The sequence below is a fragment of the Diadema setosum genome, chromosome 9 (assembly GCF_964275005.1).
Source record: "Diadema setosum chromosome 9, eeDiaSeto1, whole genome shotgun sequence".
Classification (NCBI taxonomy): Eukaryota; Metazoa; Echinodermata; class Echinoidea; order Diadematoida; family Diadematidae; genus Diadema; species Diadema setosum.
Window position 1 is genome coordinate 29745137 of NC_092693.1, and position 15920 is coordinate 29761056.

Here is a 15920-nt window from a genome sequence, read left to right on the forward strand (position 1 = left end):
CCTTTTAGTTAACGTTGAAGACAAGTCCTGAGTAGACTCAGGTAGGTGTCTATGGAAAATGCATGATGTAGCAAAATCAGTCTATATCCGAAGGGTTAAAGAAAGGATGGCATCTTGTCTTTTATGGTTTAAGGAAACTGAAGGTCCTGAGTATACTCGGGCAAGTGTCTATGGGAAATGCATGTTGTAGCAAAATCAGCCCGTCCTCAATGGGTTAAAGAGTTTTAAGACAGTTTTATGTACAATAGCTAGTCGTCAGTCTCATTCCATGAGCAGACATCTGTGGACCTTTTTAAACAGCAAAGCATTCAAGTGTTGGTTGTTTTCAGGGGGAGACTTTGCACCTGAATGGGCAATATTGCTACAATGTAACGGACAGACAGGAAGGCTGCGAGGTAAAACGGAACCAGCATGCCATGTTGTGCGAACAAACTTCAAGCTTCACTCCACATCATGGACACCTCAAGAGGATGCAATGATGCATCACGGCTGATGAAGCTTCACCATGGCGATGCCGGCACGACACGTCATTACGGGAACTCTCTGGAAGACCACTCATCACATGCAGTGCCCTTCTAAGAAGCCTTTAATTTATGCCAAAATACCAGACAATGCAAGAAAAATTATAAATATCCTATAAGCAAATCATTTTACAAAGATGCTGCACTATTTCCATGGGAAAAGCAAGTTTTTAACATGCCTTTATTTGTAAGTTTACATACCTATCATATCCTAATATGTTTGATTTTTAAAACAAAACCCTGTCTAGCAGTCTCCAAAGATTTTGTTTATCTTATCCCCCCCCCCCCAAAAAAAAAAGAGTGTTTATTTCCCAATGGAGAAATACATGTCAATTACCCATATCAAAAATATGTTTTTGCATATTGTGTTTGCATATTTCTTTTTACATATTTTCTGCAAGGACACCTACAGTTGAACCTCTATTATCCGACCTCCCTTTATCCGGATCTCTCTATTATCCGGACGCAATCTCGCCTTGATTTTTTTATCTTTTTTAAAGAATTACGGGAGGAAAGGGGGATTCCCAACTCCTTGAGAACTCCTGTACACAAACACACATGAATTACATATACTTGATACATTTCTTAATAATGATTTAGGTAAACCATCCCAAGATTTTATAAAAGAAAATGATTTCATTCTTGCAAACACGAACCTCTATTTTGAGGTCTGTTACTGAGTGTAACAATGAAAAGGTTGCGGTATACACATTACTACATGTGGCACTACAATGGGCTACATCAGTACATGTGTATGTATATGTACGTATGTATAAAGCATTGAGTCTCCCGTATCCGGCCAAATCCCTTATCCGGATGAGCTCCAGTCCCGACTTGTCCGGATACGAGAGGTTCAACTGTAGTATGGACACTCCAGCTTGGCAAATGTGAGAATGTTATCCTCCTTGCTTTTAAGGAGATGCATCAAGAAGTAAGTAACTCCAAAAATAACTCAAAAACCTTTTTCAGCAGGAATACATACCAAAAATACTTCATATCCACACAAACTGTATACTATACAAATAGATGGATAGAAAGATAGATGGACAAATATACACTACTATACCAATACTGCGTTTGAATACCCAAGCTGCTGCATATAAACTGTATACAAAATTCAACAACCAATTCTCCCTAAAATCTGTTCATCTAGATCCCTCTCTTCTCACTGCATTTGAAGGTTTTGGAAGCAATAGGAACCAAAAAAAAAAAAATCCTTTGAAAGATTAGAATCTGGAGACTTTTGAAACATCAAACATGGAAAATCAATTGTCATCACCTTAATCAGAATTTTGTGTTGATGGGTCACATTACCCCACACACATAAAACAACCTCCATAATAGTGGACTGTGATGGACAAGTATGAGATACGCATTGTTTGAAAGTTGCTTTGAAAATATGAGGTAAAAGTGTATTTATATAAAGTACTGTATGAACTTCATGCTTCAATTTGGATGACACTCCACTGTTTTTTGTTATATATCACAAAGACCATTGTGCCCAATATACTTTTGCCATGTCACGTTCTATGATTTCACTTGATGAGGGACATGCTTCTCTACCGAAGCTTGTGACCTCAAACACATGAAATACCTCTCATGCACAATTGATGCTAGGTCTAATCCTGCTGCTTTTCACTTGAAATTTTATCTTCTTTTTCTGCAAACACATGAAGTAAATACTACTATACTGATTCAATCAATCAAGAAAAAAGGGGTCTTTTTGCATTCTGAATCATTGTGGGCATTTTTAAAGAGAAGGTAGAAAGTTGATGCAACAGTTTCGGATGACAGATGCAGTGTCGTCATTCTGCTTTTTTCATCCTAAAATTTTGCCAAACATCTCAGAAGGCAGTCATGAATATTACATGAGACAAGCTGCCATGAGAACTGGGTGAAGAGGATGACTATTTTCTCTAGGTAACTCTCTCTCAATTTTTGTCCTCCTTTTTTCAGATGGGGGGGGGGGGGGGGTGATTTCTGAAGCCAGACCAAAGGAAAGCAAAATAATGTAAGTTCTTTTTTCTCCCCTTTTCCTGTTTGTAAAGCAAATATCTCTGGGAGATTTCTGTTCTAGAAAGTCTTAAAATATCACAGGCTGGGGTGTTTTTTCCGGGTTTTCCCATCTCTATTTCTTTTCTTCATTTTCGTTGTGTTTTAGTCCTCTCGACTCAAGGCACCAGGATATCTAAGCTGACGTTTTTTCAAGCTTCGTGTACTTTGTTGCTTTTCCTCTTTGTAGCAGAAAAACTTTCTTGACAATAATTCTTCCTATCACGTGGAGAAACATACTCAAATCTGTATCTTCTGGTTAGATGGGCCTCCCAGGGATCTCAGATTAAACCTCTATGCAGAAAAAAGCCTGCACATGAAAATGATATACACATGGGAAGAAAAAAAAATAGCACATGCACACACACACACACACACACACACGCACACACACACACACAGCCATGTCTCATAATCATACTACTTGTATACTTGCATACCAGATCGGAAGACAAATGAAACGAGAATATTTTGAAAAAAAAAACAACACCACAAATTCACCAACGAAGTTATGTGGAACCGGGACTTAAAGTTAGCTGATGTTGAGGCAGTAACAAGACACTTTATATATCAAAAACAAATTAATGGTTAAATCAGCCACATATCCATTTAGAATACTTCATAGAAATTATCAATCGTAAATATGATCAAACTCTACAATTTTTGTTATGAATGATAAAAAAAATGCGGTAATGAAATTTGCAATGTATGTCTCTTTCTATCACTAACAAAAACTTCACTTTACAGCAAATCATTTCATAGCAACCAGAAAACTTGCCAATACCTGCCAAACATAGCAACAGCTAAGATTTGCACACTAAATTCTGCATATTGAGATATTTCCATCAGAACAGGTAGAACAAAGAAATTGGAAAATATCCATAAATTGAAACTAAAACAAACACATACAGACACAAACAGAAACACACAAATATGCACTATGTTTGATACATGTACAAAGAATTCATCACAAACTGGGTTAGTTCTTAGTGGGAGACTTTTATCAGCATGAAATTAGTTCTGTTGACCCTGACAGGTGTTGGGGCAGGTATGGTCTACCAGCAGGTGACATTTTAATCATGCTCTTGTGGTGGATATAGGTATTATCATATCGTCAACTGAGAACCAGAAGGGCACTATTGCATTCTAAGATTTGAGCACGAATAAAAATGAAACAATCATGAACACATAGTTTATTTCATAAGCAAAAGTTGGTACCAGATTTCAATATAACTTTTATAAGCACTGTTCCAAATATCAAGTAAAAGAGCACTCCTGTGGTTTTGATTGTAAACACTTTACTGAAAAAGGAAAATAACTTAAAATGACACCACAATGAAGAGGAGATCAAGCTCTACAATGTGATACCAATAATTCAATACTCCAGAGGTTAACTGCAATGACACCCTTCTGGTTCTCAACTGGCAATATGTGGGCTTCTGGCCTTATGATTATGGGCCTCTTGCCTATGGCATACAACAGCTTACAAAGAGTAGGCTTTGGTAATGTGCATTGAGAATATGTGTGGGACTGTGTGATTGTGTGTGTGTATGTGTGGGGAGGGAGTGGGGAGGTGAGGAAGAAGGGTGCAGGTGTGGATTTGTTTTTCGAGTGCTCAGAAAGGAGAAACTAGTGCTTACATTTGTACCATATATGTGAATAAATTTTTGGCATGGTTGCATACATTTCTGTAAATAGCATTTTTTTTTTTTTTGCATGAGTGTGTGTGTAGTATGTTCAAATGAATGGGAGTTTGTATGTGTGTGTGCATGTGTCTGATCTTGTTTTTTAACAATGTTGACACATATTCTACTCGGATGCCTATTCCAGAAATGTGTTTGTGCGTGTGTGCATGCATTTATGTGTTTGTGTTTGTATTTGCTAATTTGCTAATACATGAGTATGTAACTCAATGACTTTTGCTTTTACACTGAAACATTTCCTAATTTTGTGAGTTACATGTCATTTTCACATGTATACTGCTGGATGTGGAACACACTTCCTCAGCATACTTGTTTTGTTTCTATCTCTCATTAAAAATCTTGTGCAACTTAGTTATGCTTGTTTTGTTTTCATTTCTTGTTCAAAAAGAATTTATGGTAAACTGTGTAAAGGGCAAACTTGCCAAACTATACCATGATGTTATCTTACAGATAAAGAGTAGTTCCTCATAAAAAATAATCGAGAGAATCTAAACATTAAAGAAAAGCAGCATCAGAATTACACCCTCAAGTGCGTATATACTCAAGCAGAGAATAACATCAAAGTCAATACAGCACAGCATTTTCCACACTGAAAAAAAAAGAAAGAAGAAGCTATAATGTTGCAATTCTCCTGGTGGCAGGAGAGATTGATTCACTCCATTTCCAGAGATAAGTACACTTTGCTTTCATCTTGTAGCAACTTCAGGCCCAATGCTAAGACAACATCAAGATTTACAAAGATTATTCAACATCCGATGCTGAAAGTTCACTTCAGGTTGTTGGCAGGAGAAACGTCAAAAGAATGGCCCAGGAAAAAAAAAAACAGCAAAATCGAAGGCATCTGTCTACTTCTTCCCAAAATTTGAAATGCTGAGCACATTTCCTGTGTAATATATCTTACTCTGTGGGTGTGAAGTGGTATAAACCAATAATACATTTGTGGGATATGTGGCTTTACAGAGACTAATAGGATGCAACACTTATGCGAATTTATACTGGCTGATTGCACAATGACAGCCTATATGGCGTATATGACAGGCAATGCTGCAAAAATAAGACATGCAATGTGTTGAGTTTTAAATCTATCTTTATCTAACCATCAAGAAAAATAGAGAATTGCTTTTATTGAAGTAAAGCTGAATTGAAATTCAATTCAAATAAACTACTGTATACGCCAAATATTTCGCAAGGTTTTTATTTTCGCAAGTTTCGCGAATCAAGTGCTACTATGGGAACATGATAGGTGTCATAATTGAGATGTAAATCAGTTTGTGTGTGTGCATGTCTTATTGTGTGTGTGTTTTAGTTATTACAAATAGTTCTTACAGTTACTAGCCTTATTGTGTTAATTGTTACTTCCTATTCCGTTTTTTTTTAAACACATCACATGTCTGTATGCAACGCTCAAATTGTTTCATGTATGTTTTTTTTTTCTATATTCATACATGATTGGTATTTCTAAGTTGGTAAATAAATCAATTCATTCACACTTATCTAGGGACCTTCAAAATGGGAACTGGTTAAATCAAACTAGTACCTAGTGAATCCAGTGGTATCATCTTATCAGGATAATGTGTTTGGGGATTTCTCTCGTTTATCCATCTCTCATTATTTCTCTCCTGCTCTCCGTATTTCCCTCCGCCCCTAATCCGCATCAGCTCAGAATAGATCCAATCAATGCTAATTGTATTCATTTCCGTTCATTCACTACACTAAGCTCCCCACTGTGTGCAACAAGCCACATATTACGTATACATCCAGAAAAGAACTGCATAAACTCATATACACGTAGAACACACACACACATGAAATGCAATTTATCAGTTCTCATGTAGTGAATGTTAATTCATATCACAGGTGCAAATGAATTTCCAAATTGTGGACAAAATAAATGTCAATCTGGCTCTGATAGCTGAGACTTTGTCCTCTGTGATCTTCTAAATTTCACTTTAAAATCTATGTAGCTTTAATTTCCCTTTTTATACAGGAAACCACAAAGCCTCTTTTCTATTTAAATACAAAACTGCATCCCTGTCCTCTTGCCAACAACACTTATGAGTCTGTACAAGTGTATTCACATTGTGTCTGTGCTATTTGGAGGATCCATACATCATACACAGGGATGCTGAACTCTTCATAGAAAAGGCGCACAAAAAACGAATTAGTCTGAAAATTGTAAAACTGCATTGATGGTGTATGTTATTTGATATTTAATTAAACATACTAGTTAGTAGCTTTGTACTGAAACACTATCAAGCTAACAAGATTTAATCTAAAGCACTACCTGGAACACTGTTTCAACATAAAGAATCTTCATTTCTAACATATTTAACTCTTTATGTGCCTCAGCACCCAACAAAACTTGCCAAGCTTTTATATCAGCATTTACTAATCCATCCAAATGTGACCTGCTCGTAGATTAGCAAGCCCACTCAGGTATAGCCACATTTATACCTCAGCACTACAGGAAGGTCATGGCAATGCCATAGGGATTAGGGGATTAAGTAATCTGTGGGTAGTGACAATTAATTTCCCTACACCTGCGCCAATCAGCAGTGAAAAGCCATCTAGCATGCCAGCCTAACAAAACACAGAGAGTTACGTCAGTGGAGTCTTCTTTGCATCACTGTAGTTCTTTCCCAGTGAACCTCCAGGATTGCATCTAATTACCATTGAGCTCTCTCATCTTCTACTTGCATGCCTGATTCCATTGCCACAGACACTACATTACATCTACTCAGAGCAAATGGCCCCATACCTCCCACTTCAACCTAATTTATAGGAATGAGTGAGCAAATGACATCATGAATGAGTACAATTAACGCATGGACAGATACATGTACATGGATATATCGAAACATACTGTATACGTCAAAATTTTTGCAATGTTTTTATTTTGGGGAATTTCAGGAGTCTGGTGCTATTCACAAATTTAAAAGCACATAAAAATATTAACTCTAATCTAATCCTCTGACATGAATGTGACATGCACGCATACATTTCTCCCTTCAGTATTGTACTCCAAAACTGCAACCACTCACAAAATTATTAGGAAGTCCCAATTCATGAAAAATTTAACTTGCTAAATATATAGCGTATACAGATGAATTCTAAAATCAATTGATAGGATAATGCAGATGAAAGAAAAAGGAAAAAAGACCAAAATTACTTGATGGTTACAAATGAGAAGGCCCTGCAATGTGCCAAGTCCTCGCCAAATATCTAATGATATTGTAGATGTTGGAGTCAAAGAAAAATCAATAGAATGCAGGGGCAGACAAAGGAATTCCGTAAAGGGATGGTGCCTTTATAGCATTAAAGGGGGTACACGCACCCCCCCCCCCCCCATTTTATTTCTTTTGTTTTAACAAAAAATAAAGAGGGGGCGCACGCCCAGTGCGCATCTCTCTGGATCCACCACTGGAATGTCCAGGTCAAGTGCGAATTTGGCAGTGTCCATATTTTAACCGTGTAAGTTCACAAGGCTGAAAGTTTCCTGTGATTTTTTTATGAATATCCAAACTGATGGGGTTTGTGAGTAATCTATGTGGAGTATCAAATCCCAAACACCTTTCAAATTGGGCAATAGTGGAATTTGGTTTGATCTATTTCATTTGTTATCCATGTCTTATAAAAACAAAAACATCACGAGGGAGTGGGTTAAAATGTTCCTTTTCCAATTTCTTTTTTATCACAATCCTTGCTAAAAATACGTACATGTGTACATAGGGTAATAAGAAAAAAAAAACAAAAATTTCAATTGTCTTTTCCTGTGCAGTGAACAAAACAAAGACACTTGTAATAATCTCACAGCTCAAACTGAAATGAAGCTAAAAGCTGCAAGCACATGTGACAAATTAAACCAGTCACAGTTTGAATTCCTTCATCGAATACTCGATATATATACAGTGTGCACACTTCCTCCAGCAACAAAAAGCTGATAAACATGACCAGAACGTCTTCCATTGGCTAATCTATGATGACATGTAATCAAGAACATGATCATAAAACTTTCAGCAGCCATTAATGTTTGTGTCAAGCTCTCCTGCTGCCTGTGGGGCTGGGTTTTGTTTTAGCTCAGACAGCCAATTCCAAGTTCCAGTCGATGTGCAGATCAATAAATATGGCAGCATAATGATCACTGAGTAAGCTGGGAGGCTCTAGAAAGGCTGCATGTATTTCACAATACTGCATTATCATACTAATAGTATTCTATTCATGAAACATTTGCATAACAAGTTGCAACAAATCATACACACTGGAGAGATAGGTTGAGTATGCATAAAGAAAGACAAATTTAAAGGGAAGGTAAACCCAAAGAGCAATGTGGATTGAGTGAAAGCAGCAACATTCGTAGAACACATCAGTGAAAGTTTGAGATAAATCAGACAATCGATGCAAAAGTTATGAATTTTTAAAGTTTTGGTGTTGGAACCGCTGGATGAGGAGACTACTAGAGGATATGACGTATGAGTGGACAACAATACAAAGAAAATATAAAGGATATTCAACAAAAATTCACTTTTCTAGAATTATGAAAGAGCAGTGGACCAACCGCTTTCAGAAAGCAGGGGGAATAATTGCTACCCTTAACATATTATATGTCAATATCAAGTTGATGGAATTTGTAATTTTCATGAAAAATGGATTTTTGTAGTATTTTCTTTATATTTTCTTGATATTGTAGTCCACTCATACGTCATAACCTCTAGTAGTCTCCTCATTCAGCGGTTTCAACATCAAAACTTTAAAAATTCATAACTTTTGCATCGATTGTCTGATTTTCTTCAAACTTTCACTGATGTGTTCTACTAATGTTGCTGCTTTCACTCAATACACATTGTTCTTGGGGTTTATCTTCCCTTTAAGTGTCCTGGTTCATTATTCAACAATCTTCCTGTAGCAATGGGCTGTTAGGCTGACAGTTGTCTGCAATTATTAAAGAGACTGGAAACATTAAATATTTTGTGGTGTGGAGATTTCTGTAAATGTTCACGCACAAATATTTTAGCAATCCTTTAAAAAGAGTACAAACATACATGTAGTCTCCATTGCTTTGATACAAACACACACAAAGTTTTCCACTGTAGCAGTATTAAGACTGCCCCTCTGGGGTTCAGTTCTTTCATATCTAATGTAGATAGCAACAACAAACTTTAAAAAAAAATGTTGCCATATCATTTGGGAACTTTTCCATAAAATTTGAAGGTTCTAAATGTTAACAATTAGTTTCTCTTCACCATGCACAGGACGTGTGCTAACCTTTATGGTTTTACAACAGTGCTGCGATTTAAAAACAAGAATGCAAGTCAAGGTAAATGTGCCAATGATCAGTGGATTAAAGGACATTTTTTCCTCTATAATGTGTGTGTGTGTGTGTGTGTACAACTGCATTATAACTATGTGTGTGCACGCACAATCCATTGCAAAACACTATTAAGGAAGCAATATCTTCTTACTGTGCATTCCACCCATTAGCGTGGGCAATTCCCTGAAATATTTAATGAGAGCTGGCAATGGAGATATTAGGAGCGTTTACGGGTGGACATCAAAAGCCCCGCCACCGGAGGGCAGCGTAATCATCGTCAAAAATAGTACCTGTAAGCCGTTGCTGCTGGCACAATTCTGACTGTCGTTTTGGTTTATGGCACAATCAAGTACCAAGCAAGTCGGCAGTGTTTCGAATTCAAACATTTACATGTACCCGTAAAAAAACAACAAATATATCTGTGAACGCATCTATAGGGCATACACGAGCAATGAGAGCTGAAACTTCAAACTGCAATTACAATAGCACTTCAAAATGAGACAATGCATGCAGATGTTGATATATCACTAAGATTCTACACATCTCACCTCATCTTCCCTTCCAACAATAGACAAAAGAACAGATTCAGTAACTTTTGTTGTTGTCTTTGCTATTATACATACATCTGCTTTACAATGCTACCATGGATCGTCTTACTATAACACACCCAACACCATGAACTCGCAAAGCCAATGATGTGTGTCAATTGCAACATGTGACAAAATTGAAGGAGAACAGTTAGAATGTGAAAAACTTGCTGTTGCTAATATCCTTTAATTCACAGGATGAGAACAAAGCAGCACTGTCACATCACAACAATCCCCACTCCCTCCTTGATTTGCTAGCATTGAAGATTAAAATCATGGTACACTATATACACTGGGCTTCAGAATTGGATTAATTCTACTCTAAAAGAAAAATGAAGCTCAGAGCATCATCAAAAAACAGGTTTCTCCTCTTCCCAAAGACTGTGTGTGATGTAAAGTTTATCTATGTGACAAGTCGATGTTTAATGCAGTAGTGACACGTGCACAATGCTTGTAAGAACCGGCATACACAGGGTGCAGTGACGCTGACTCTTCATTCGGGGAGCATGACCCACTAAGAATTATGCTAAATCTTGGAGGGGCTCACACTTATCCAGCAGGCACCAACGCATAGGATAACAGGAATTCAGTGCACTGACATGGTGTGAAGTGCCATGGGGGTGAAATCTTGCACTGCTCTGTTACAGCTTGTAACTAGAGTACCCAGTTCACACTGAACTTTTAATGGCACAAACAAAAATGGTATAGATTTGTAAAGGAAAATGATGTGAAGTTCCAACCTTGAATAGGAAGCATATAGAGAGGCTCTCTCTTTGTATCCATGAACAGAAAACAACAAACAAAACCCTGCATATCATGAAGCATTCACTTCAGGTAACATTAAATCTGATTTGGAGGCACGGATGAAAAAGCTGTCTACACTTTCTTGCTAGGATTCTTCAATTGTGCTACAGATGCCACATGGCAGGCGATACACTGACTCAAACATTATTGACTGCATGATATTAAAATCTACAGTTTAGTCTATCAGCTAGTCCAGCTTTTGATATAATTCTACCACGATACATAGATACCGGTAATGGAATTGCAGATTTTTAAAAACATGCTTCTTCTGATTTCATTCTCCCTCAAAGCATACCTACATGTAGCCATCAGGACAATTAAAAACAAAAAAAAAAAACAAATGCTTCCAAGAATAATGTCTTTTAATAGAAACTACTCTGTACAAAAAGATTGGAAATGTACTCTATCTTGGAAAACTATCATCAGGGTCAAGATGGTAATATTAATGGGATTCACATGTACATGAACAAGATTTTTGCATGTATGGACACAAAAATCACACCAATAAGCGCGATCAGCATCGTGATACTAATCCCAACAAATCTCACACTTTTTTCTGAATTAGCAGACTATTTCGCCCCGTGGTAACCATGCGTGAATTCTAAACAAAATAATCTCAAGATATTACATCCCATCTTGCAAAGTGCACATCACAACAGCTTGCAAACCCTAAATCACTGTATACACATCACACCACTGTGATGTGCAAGAACAATACATTTTGTACATTGATTGGTTTATCGGTCGGCAATAAAGCAGGCATTTCTGTCGGTGTGAACTCTTGCAAAAAAATCTAGAGATTTGGAACGCGATCGTCATCCAGCTACTTCTGACCATGTCACTGCAGCTATTGAAGACTTGTGTAAGGTGTAACACACTATATCGCTAGTTGAGAACAAAAAGGGTATTATACATTGCATTCTAAGATTTGAGCATAAATAAAAAGGAAACAATCAATTTTCATGAAATAAAGAGTATACTTAATCAAAAGTGGGCAGATTTATGAGCACTGTTCCGCATAGATCAGGTAAGGTAGACCCTTGCAATTTTGACTTTTAAGATATTACTGAAAATGAAAATAACTTCAATTGACACCATTTAATGTAAAGGAGATCAAGCTTTACAATGTGATACCAATGACTCAATACAGTGGACTCCCGTTATAACGAAGTCCTCGGGACCGGCAGTTTTCTTTCGTTATAACGAAATTTCGTTATAACCGAATGAATAAACAATAAAAATACATAGAGTTGATAATGTTGCGGCCCTAAATTTTATTTCGTTGTAACCGGAATTTCGTTATAACCGTGTTCGTTATAACGGGAGTGCACTGTATCCCCAAAATTTTGATACTGCCCTTCTGGTTCTCAGCCCCCAAAATTCCTTTTCCTGTCTCACACCTACCATTAGAATATTGAGTAGGTGCATCTGTCATTCCATATCCCAGTAATAAAAAACAAAACAAAAAACAAAACAAGAATTTCCATCATCTATGAAACTAGAGCAAGCACTATGATCCAGATTTTATACCCCTCTCTCATCTCTCCCCTGTTCTCCTTTTCACTTTCTCTCTCCCTTTCTCTTCACTTTCTTTCTTCTCTTTCTGTCTCAAATTCTCTTTTCAGCATACTCTCTCTCTCTCTCACACACACACACAAACACTCACACATACACACACACACACACACACACACACACACACACACACAAACTCCTGTTCTGATTTCCTATCCCATCTATACACTTTCTCTTCATCTTCTACTGCCTTCCTTTAATTCAGTCTCTCCGTAATATCAATCTTTTATCATTCTATTTAACACTTCATGGGCTTACTCATTTAAAGTTTCATCGCTAAATAATGCCCTGAGAGATAAAAACTGGACTGTACTGTTTTATTTGATCTGTCAGGCCTACAGTGTACACTTGCACTCCACATTAAAAATAAGCTGATTCGCAGTTGATCCTCAAAGTTGTTAAAAATGCAGCTTGATTTTAAAGGTAACAAACCAAAGTGCCAATGATCAGCCAGCTGGTTGGTGCTTACAATGTACCTACTATAGCTCAAAATATCCATTGCATCTGTGTATACCGTATGTCCCCCCCCCCAAAAAAAAAAAAAAAAAAAAAAAAAATTACAACGGGACCCTCCGCAATGATAACTTTAAAAATAGTGAATCAATTCAAATACAATTTCAGGGTACGAAACTACAACTCATAGCCCACATCTTACAGAAAACCCCATCCGATTTGCTTCAGTGGTCAAAGAGAAATGAGAAATTTTGCAGAGCATGTCAGGAATCTCTTCCCTCCAAGCTCTGTCTATTCAAGACATAGCTCCCAGTGACAACCATCATGTCTTGAATATGACGAGAGTATTCGCCTTATTGGGAAGGACCAAGTTATCGACAACGTGGCCATGTTGAAGGTTATGAACCATAAAACATTAAAAACTAGCCTGATGGTCTGGCCACTTTCATTGACAAATCTCATCTACGCGGTGGAATGCATTGTTCCTTCACAATAGCACGCAAACTTGGAAAAAGTGCAATTTGACATTGTTGTCTTTAAAGTACATGTGCTCAGTCATCAACGAGGTATCAATGGAAAGAGGAAGAGTTCCCCTTTCCTCACAACCAACATTGCGCTCTCCATAGCTGACAATTATAAAATAGTAGCCCTCCAAAGTTGGATTACCTTTTTTTTTAAATATGCACTGTATTTCAGAAATTGTGACTTTTACAACACTAAGTTAGTGTTCAAGAAATGAAGGAAGGAGAGATAAAGTAAATTACCTCTTTTGAAGAAGACATGCCAACAATTTTCCCACCTTAGAGAAACATACTGACCATGACACACAAATAAAAGTCAACTTGCAAAGTCTGCAAAAATTAAACCATCCAAAAATATATATATGATAGAGCATACATAATACGGTATTCAAACAGTTTTGTATATCTCTGCCATTGATGTTGAATGCAGACATCAACAAACACCCTGATCAAAAGAAAAAAAGAAAAAAAAGGAAACATGTGTATACATTTAATACATAGTTTTAAAGTATCGAATAGTTAATTACTCCAGCTGCAAGACACATTCTTAATGATGCATCTTTGCACCTGAGGTAAGTAAATGTGAAAAGTACAGAGGGACAAATACGTATTTAATTGTTTGGCAGTGTCAAGAGTTAATTTGATATAGAGATAATGAAGCCATGGTAGAGTAGACAAGAGTAAAAAACACAGGGCGCAGCGTTTCAAAATTGGATTCACATTTAAACTCTGAGGTCTCAAAACTCTCCCTCACAACTGACTTGGGCCTCTACCCACACAACCGTGGCTTCATCAATGCTCAGCGGCGCTCTTCAATTTGATCACATTTGCTTTTGTGCGGCGTCTCGAAATCTCTCACTTTTTCTGCCATTTATTGATATAAGCTGTGCGGGGCATTGGAAAGTCTGCTCGAGACTAGCTAATTTGTTTCCAGTCCGTTTCACTTTGCATCAATTTGGCCCCGCGAACGACAATCACGCTGCGGCCACCCGATGTGATGCCACCACCGTCACGGTGAATAATCCACGGGAGATTCATAAATAAGAAACGGCAGCACACATCTCTTGCATGATGAAAACCAAGCCTGGTGAGTAATCCCAAGTACTACTGTATGGACATAGAATGTAACTTCACTTCTCTACTTGACGTTTCTTGTAACTGCCCATGACAACATGAATATGCTGCCTTCACTTTACAAATATGTTCTTACATGAGGTAATTTATTTCTGGTACACCTTATTAAAAAAAAATATCTATAATTCAAGATGACTTATCTTTGAAAACAAAACTTGCACCCTTATCACACTAACAATGATGTAAAAAATGACAACAGTCCAAAAAAAAAAATTATATTTGAATCAAGGCTCTGGCTAAGTACTGGTTAGTTGAAAATAGTGAAAATACTTTGAGAGCTTACTATATTATATGGAGGAACATGACTGAAGCACATGAATGCCTTAGGACATTTTGCTTGCCATTTTTATGAAGTCACATTCATATGCTACTATGTTGTAGCAGACAAGGTGACAAAAAAAAAAAACCAAACACGAAAAACCTCAATAAAGACAGCTGAATTAGATGGGTTGACTCTGATGAACCAGCACACTGTACTACCACAGAAAGGAAGAAAAGATCATATTTATGAGAATTCCACCAAATTCATAGACACTAAAATTTTAATGGCTACTTAGCTGTTACCAATAAGAATAATGTGATGTGTCCCACCCAAATGTACAAATGTTCCACCGTGGCAGCAATCAATCAGGTTCCTTGTAGTAATGTACCGGGACCCAATTAGATTGCTGCATGCATAAATTGTAACTAACTCATTTATTTTTCTCTTTTTCTTTACAAAGTTTAGTAACTGTGCAGAGTATAATGATAGCTTATTTTCCAAATATATAGAAAAAGGCAGAATCTTTAAGTAAAATATACAGATACCTGTAATTTCACTAAATTTCATTCTATATCATAGATTTGAAGACGACTGCACATACGGTACAGGTAATTCATAGTAATGAATTAAACCATGGCATGTGTATGAATTGCCCATTTGATAATATTAGATCACGTACTTTCCATCAACTGTTATTAGTATTTCAGCTTTCTGCCTGATTTTCTTTAGATTGGGCTTATGTGAAGTTTCTCACATGATGATAAAGAAATCTCCATCCATGGGCATATTCTCATTTCAACCTCACAGCTGATTACAACTTATGGAGAGAAAAACAAAATTGCATGGGATCTTTTGAATTACTCTATGACAGTAAATGGTTAACACTATGCAATGCCAAGAGATTAAGCTTGAAATAACAAACCTCGTCAAATAAAAAGGCAATGTTTACAGTTTTGTCATCATTTTGCAGGGTGCTGCAAGAGACGGGTTATTGCCACAT

The 15920-nt window shown here is 37.0% G+C and overlaps 1 protein-coding gene across 1 annotated transcript in view; it reads right to left on the minus strand.

The window, feature by feature from the left end:
• The window catches only part of LOC140233497 (WD repeat-containing protein 89-like), a 158635-nt gene that overhangs the window by 128588 nt on the left and 14127 nt on the right, over positions 1-15920 (minus strand). The window lies entirely within an intron of this gene.